Below are 7,364 nucleotides of genomic sequence, written 5' to 3' on the forward strand. Positions count from 1 at the left end.
TCGACCCTTTGTTCTTTCCATGTCGAGAAATAGACTCAAAAGTCTGTAATTCATTCAACAACGGAGACAGCCCATAAAGCAACTTATTCGTGATATAGTTGGATATGAACTGTATGAAATATCTCGATAAGGAGTTCAGTATGATTCCCACTTGAGTAACCTCATCCACATGTGCCCCATGGAGTTAAGCTTTGGTAAAGTAATTAGTCATTTTCATGACATGATCCCTTACCGGAGTCCCCGCCATCATCCTAGTTCTAGTGCACTTACGGGTGAGTTCTATGTAGGCTTGCTCGCTTTGCAGCCCAAACATTTCTTGCAGTGAGTCAAGGATCTCCACATCAGTCTCATTCCCTTCCATCTTGGTTCGCATCGTATTAGATATATTTGCGAGCATGTAGGCCACGGCCTTGTTATGTGACTCATTTGTCATAATCCTCTTTCATGTTTCTAGATGCATTAGAACCAGAAAAGGGATGTCTATCTTCAGTGAGGATAAAACGGATGCTTTCACTCACCAGCACAATATTCAGGTTCCACTTCCATTTAGGAAAGATTTCACCATTGGGAATGCCTTTCGACAACAAGGACATAATAGGGTTGACAAGATTACTAAATAAGTAAAAGAATGAAATTGGCAAATTGAAAAGAAACAACTATCTCAAAGATTCGAGAAATAAAAATAAAGTACTAATATTAAAAGAACCCAGTTTTTATGTTCCTTGGTAATTCGACCAATAGTCACCCCTGCCTCCCAATACGGGACATAACAGATGGTACCTAGTAAAAAATGAAAACCATTTGAGATTAATGAGAAATTATCGTTCTTGTAAGATTCACAACTATGATCAGTAACTAGCAGTTTTTAAGAATCGTGACCACATGCAATAATTAAATTGCCCATGCATGAGTCGACCAACCATTTCGTGCAGATGAGGGTTTAACCTGAACGTGCTAACGAGGGTTAGTCAAGAATGGAATACACCTTCTTCTGCCTATCGTCAGAGACCCAACCTTGTTATCGAAATCAGAAAAGGCCTTCCGTTCGGAACGACAGACATATCATTCATGAAGAAAAGTTGTTGACACGGGGCGATCTTTCATCTTCACGGTGTTGGTATCAATGTTGGAGGCCTAATAATTGACTTAATATACTTTTAGTATTTTAATTTTCGTAGCATTAATCGTTAATCTAGGTGATGCACTAAATTTTAGTAATTCATATCAAAAGCCCAAGTGATTCTAAGGTACCCATAAAAACCAAGGTTTCGATATAGCTTAGTTATTAGGTTTTCGTGAGAACTAGTTTTAATTAACCTGATAGCATCCCTTCATGAGAAAGCTTTAAGTAGGGAAGGCAAGACACTAGATCTACTTAAGAGCCCTCCATGCTTAGTCTTTTATCGACTTGATGACAAAGCTCTCCGATCTGTTCAATTCATTCATTAAATCTATACTAATACGAATAGATGTTTTAAACAAATAAGACCTATGTAAACAAGAAACCCACTAAACAAGTTATAAGTTATAGCAAACAAGAAAGGCAAACCAATTAAATAAGCAAGCATTCAAGATGCAAGCAAGATTAGTTTCAGTTTGATCGTATCCTATAAGATTCTTAATAAATGAAGAGGATTTGAATATGAGATTTCGTTAGTTATTCGATTTGGGAATGTTGAAGAGTTTGAGGCTCGTTGTCAAGATTTGTCACAAGTCGATTCGAGATTCGAGAATTTAATTTATTAATTCCTAGTCTTTCATAAATTAATCCTTATTTAAGACCCGTAAGTTTTCATACCGAAAATAGTACAAAACGAAATTTCATTATTTTATTTTCAACGAGTCTTAAATAAATAATATGAAATCTTACAAATCATGATTTCCAGATTATTGCCTGAAATTAAATTGAATAAACCACAATTATTTTAAATAAAATCCAATAATTAGACCTAAGACCTAACTCGAGAGCATTAAACGCTACAAAGCGAATACCGATACTCACGAGTTAGATCGGGATCTATTATTTTCTTCTCTATCGCTATCATCGATATTCCCGATAACGCCGGTTCTCTTCTCATCCCGATTCGGTTTGTAAACAGTGCGAGTTTCAACACAATATCAAGTCAACTCACAATACCAAACTCAGCCTCGAACCTAAAATCCAATCTCTCGGTCTCACGTCGAGACTCGAGTTTTCCATACTCAATAAATGACTCGATATGGTACAAATCAAACAACCAGTCAAGAAACAATTCAATGAGTACTTAAACGAATCCGAACCTAGCAAAGGGACACCCGTACTAATAACACAATTCGGATTCTCATATTCAACTAAAGCCTCAAGGTTTGACTGAGTTTCAAAATAAACATGAGACATACGAAAATCAGCAGAAGCTCAACCACAACAAACAGTCATCCAAACAACAAGGTAATCAGCCACAAAGAAACAATATTACAAGCCAAAACCGAGCTCAGATGATGTTATATAATTCTCGGCCAAACAGTCTCAGGCATAAACTTGTTGAATCTCGAATCATAATTGAAATCTCGAACCAGAAATCAGCTAAACAATTAGGTTCCATGTCTCAAAAATCGAGACCAAAATCAAAACCTTAGCTCTTATCCTTTTTCCAGATTCGGACGCAAACCAACACAAATCACCCAAAAAATTTCCATTTCAAATATTCAACGAGAAATCAAGTCATCATAGAGTATAAATCCAGAAACGAGTTTACCCAGCGACCAACATTTCAGAACAATAAGGGAACACGAGATTAACAACAAAATCCCAAAAATCGCAGTCTCAACACACATACAGACACGGCCAGAACATGGGAGCAAAACTCATCACGATTCGAATTCAATCACAATCTCAACATAATCCGAGAACAACACTAAAGAAAATGGGTTTAAACACTAGAATTTCCTCTGAAGAAATTCGCAAAAAGAAAAAAAAATGGTGACCGAGGCTTACCGTGGACAATCACCGGCGAGGTCTCAAGCGTCTCCGACAATTTTCGTGGCCTGTCTCTTCCTTTCTATCGTGTTTTCTCTCCTCTGGTTCATGGCTCGCGAATTCTGTTCATGTGGGTCTTCTCTATTTTTTTTCTCCTCTGTGCTTTGGTCGAACACAAGGGTTGAGAGGATGAAGAAGATGAAGATGGTGGCTGGATTGTTCTTTCTTCTCTTTTTTTTCTTCGAGTTGTTCTTGCAGGTGGTGGTCGAAGAAGATGAAGGACGATGAAGAAGAAGATCGAAGAGGTGAAGTGAGGAGAGAGTTCTTCTGTAGGATGCCTTATTTTTAAATAAAAAATATTCGCTCAAAAAGACACTAAATGAGCGCTCAGTGATAAAGGAGGCAGGAGTACAGAGACAGCGAAGAGGTTTACCTAGAAGCAGCCCCTTGAACGATCCCCTCCTTGGGCGGATTCCTACTTTTGCTCCTCAGCCAAGGCTTAGCTCAGGACCCCACTACTGGTCGTCCAAAATGTATTATTTTGTTTGTAAATCTTTAAGTACAATGTCGATCCGAATGAATCCTCGTGGTAAATACACCTTCTCTATTCATTGCGGGTTGATTATTAAAAAAACTTCCTTTTTGAGGGTACTAACGATTTAATTACGATCTTTATAGCTCCAAAATGTTTCAGTTTATGTTCCTACTTATTATCTGCGGTCACGGCACTTGTACCGTTTTTCAATTTTAATAGAAATAGATAAGTCCGGCTCATTATTATGGATCAAAATTTTTTAATTTCGTTCATATCTTACATTTGGCAATTCCTTAAAAAAAACGAGTAGTTGCCAGAAATTCTCAAATAGAACATGCCGGTTTGGTGTTTTGATGATCCCTACCTTATTAACCGCAACTTCTGAAGAAGCTCACGCTTCCTTTCTTGAAATTAGTACTAATTTCATTGAAATACTGATGATTTCATAAGTATCATACCAAATCCCATCAATTGAATCGCTTTTTCCAGAAATACGAGACCGAAATTAACCATTATTGTAGCTCATCATATGTATTTGATGCCCCCTTATCTGGCGTTGAATCCCTTACAAACTAATGGATGTACCAAAAATTATGGGAAAAAACAAAAAAGGTAAAAAAAAAATTCTATTTTTTTAAAGGATAAGAGACATAGGGCTAAAGAGAGAGCCCAAAAAATGATCTTTCGTGTATAATCCTACATAATCTAAGGAATTGACAGGGGTCCACACAATTCCCGCCCTGTTTAGACATAGACGAATGGGTTCAATACTCGCAATCTCTTTATCTTCTTTTAAGATCTCGTTGTAAATCATTTAAAGACAATTCTTAAAACAAAAGTTTCATATTTATTAATTTATATCCCTCCATTTCCTCATCGTCTCTTAATGACCCCAACAACAAAATTTATTTTAAATGGGTCCTGAAAAGTGTTACAACTAAGCCCTCAATCATACAACTAATATCTACATATCTGATGGCAACTACCACTATCCAAAATCTACAGACTCCCAAAAAGAGACTAGCCTCCTCCGAGGCTTAGCCGAACGGGCTCCAAAAAGAAATCCACAACCTGTCAACACAAAACAAAAGGTATGACTACCAGTACCGACCAACTACTCGTGTCGTCACGCTCTTGCAGCCGGATTGATCATAGGTGAGTCCTCCTCCGGGTCATCCTCTGTGGGATCCTTCTTTGGGTCCTCCTCGAGATCATCCTCCTGGTCCTCCAAATCACCATCACCCTCATCCGCGTGAACCTCCTTGCCAACGTCGTCAAGAATCACCTAGATGACTGGTGGAGCGACTGGCGGGGGAACGGCTGGTGGTGGAACTACTGGCGGAGCTGGGGGTACTTGTGTACCGCCCCGGGTCTGAACAAGAAAAATGCATCAATACTGGGTATCTGAACTCATGGCGCAAACCCTGGTAGAAGATCAGCTGCTGCTCCCGGTCCTCGAGTAAGAACGGGCAAGCGTCCACGATCTCGTCCGCAAAACGATCATCGTACTGACGAATCAACTCAAAACCCAGTTGGTAGAACTTGCGGGCTCTCTCCTCCCAATGGTCTCTAAGCCCCTGAGGCCCTAAAGCCTCTCCCAAAATGACATGGAACATCTGCCAATCTTGACAGACATCTACGCTCGCAGAGTAGCGAGTCCACCAGCTCAAGGTGGAGCCTCGAAGGAGAGTCACCGCCACACTCGTATGAAACGACATCGAAACGGCATCCATCCACTAGATGGTGAGGCCGATCCAACGGGTCCAAGTCAACGTACTTCAAAATCTGCTAAAAATCTGAGCGGATGGAGGAATGCACATCAACGCATCATGGTACGTGCGGATCTCTCCCTGCGCCATACCGTACCTATCAAAAGACAGGTCAACGGTGAGTACAAGCATGACACCACAATCCGTACCGGAAATACGTATCTCAAGTCTATAGAAAAGGCTAAACCTGGGTTCTAATACCACAAAACCTGTCACAACCCGCGAGCGCCCGCTCGCCCACGAGCCGCGACCCGGTCATGTCGCATATCACGTAATCACTGCATCATATATATAAATATCAAGAAGATATATAAATAAACAAACATAATAGTCATAGATGCTTATATTAAACATAAGTTAGGTGCGATAATAAATAAGTATAATAGTGGTTGTACAAAAATCCCAGAGAATTTTTTGTTTATATATATTGTTGGAATTGATCTAGAGTTAAGAAAATATTTAACGCTTCGAGCAAGCGGTGGAAAATAAAAATTTTCTTTTAAACAAGTAAAACGATTTTACTAACCTAGACAAAGAGCAAGCACATGTTATTATTAAATTATCTAAAAACGATTACACGATTACTAACCTTTATGAAGCTTGAACGTTGAGAAGCCTTAGGAAGGTTGAAACGTTCGTCTCCCCACGCAGCTCGTCTTTCTTCGTTCTTCGGGAACTCGAGTAACCACGAAAGTTTCTATCACATAAATCACTTGAGATAAGAAGGAATTAGTGTGAGGGCAGTTTTAAACACGACGACTCAAGAACAAGTCTAAGAGTCAAAGAGCTAAAACACTAGGTCAAATGTGGACCTAGGTACCAAAACAAAAACGAAAAGAACTAGAGAGAGAGGTAGAGGGGCGGCCACAATGTCTAGAGAGATAAGCTCTCAATCTCTAACTTATGTGGGGTGAGAAAACAATGAGAATGAGGTCCCTATTTATAGGAGAGGAATTACCTTCAACAAGGTAGTTTCCTCATCTATAGAATATCACATAGTCATGAACAAAATTTGCCCTCCTTCCCTTTAAGTCACACGGCCATGTAGTCTTCTAGAAGACCATGGATTTGTTTTCTCTTTTGTTTTGCTTCTCTCTTGCCTTGTATTGCCGCCCATTATTCTTTCCTCATAGAGGAAATTTGTTTCCTCTTTTATTTTGGCAAGTATCTTCATACATCAATGCATAAAATAATCTCCCTTTCTCCTTGGGTTGGACCGCCAACATGCTTCTAGAAGGAGCTTCTAGATGTTTCTTCATTTGTTCATCACAACATAAGAAAGACCCATTAAGATTTTTCATGTAAAATTCCATGAAATAAAATTAATCCTCAAGGCCCAAAAATCTCATTATGAATATCATCAGCTAGTCGGGATTTACAAAATTACCATTTTACCCTTCTAGCTGTTATTTCCTCAACTCATTTGTCGCTTGTGAATAAGTTAGAAACAATGTATTGACGAGGAGCTAACAAGTCACATTGATTCATCCAAAAGAGTCAAGACTCAATTTGGACACTGACCAGTTCATTTATTCACATTCCAAGGAACAAAGCATGAGGTGATATACATTGCATTTCAGCAATCTTGTACATGAATTCCATATCTATGAGATCTTCACAAAGTTACTCATGACATCTTCGTAACTTAGTACTTCACCAATAGGCTCTGTTAAGAATCACATAGTGAATTCGAACTCTGACTTTCTCAATTGAGAATACGTAAGCTATGAAATGACATGTCTCATTTTAGGATTAAGGTAAGCATGATGCAATTCATACGTAGTGACTTCGAGACATAAGAAGTTAAATGGTTTGTTCTTATTTTGTCTCTAGAAGTGCACTGGTCAATTCAGTAGCTTTAGAAGATACCTAGAAGAACTATAGAGTCTCCAACTCTCAATGTCTCATAACCAGACATCATAGATTTCTCCTAACAATCGTACTGAGATCAATAGTCCTTTGATCCTTAGATTGTGAATATATTGTTTTAAGCAAACCATAAAGAGTTTGTTCATGCAAATCTACATTTGTCTCTTCATATGTTGTTAGGTTTGTTTAAGGACTAAAGACTATAGATTATCATAAAGCGTCAAACAGACAAGGA

At 38.7% G+C, this 7,364-nt stretch overlaps 1 long non-coding RNA gene across 1 annotated transcript; it reads right to left on the reverse strand.

Annotated features, from left to right (window-relative positions):
* Window positions 1-1,811: 1,811 nt before the first annotated feature.
* LOC149404126 (uncharacterized) lies at window positions 1,812-3,547 on the reverse strand. Its single transcript, XR_016294046.1, has 2 exons — window positions 3,390-3,547; window positions 1,812-3,294 (listed from the first exon to the last, which is right to left on the reverse strand). It is a non-coding gene; the product is annotated as an uncharacterized LOC149404126 (long non-coding RNA).
* Between the last annotated feature and the right edge of the window lie 3,817 nt (window positions 3,548-7,364).

Source organism: Urtica dioica, chromosome 2 (genome assembly GCF_054948205.1).
Source record: "Urtica dioica subsp. dioica isolate 48M chromosome 2, U.dioica_male_clone48M_v1_H2, whole genome shotgun sequence".
Taxonomy (NCBI): Eukaryota; Viridiplantae; Streptophyta; class Magnoliopsida; order Rosales; family Urticaceae; genus Urtica; species Urtica dioica.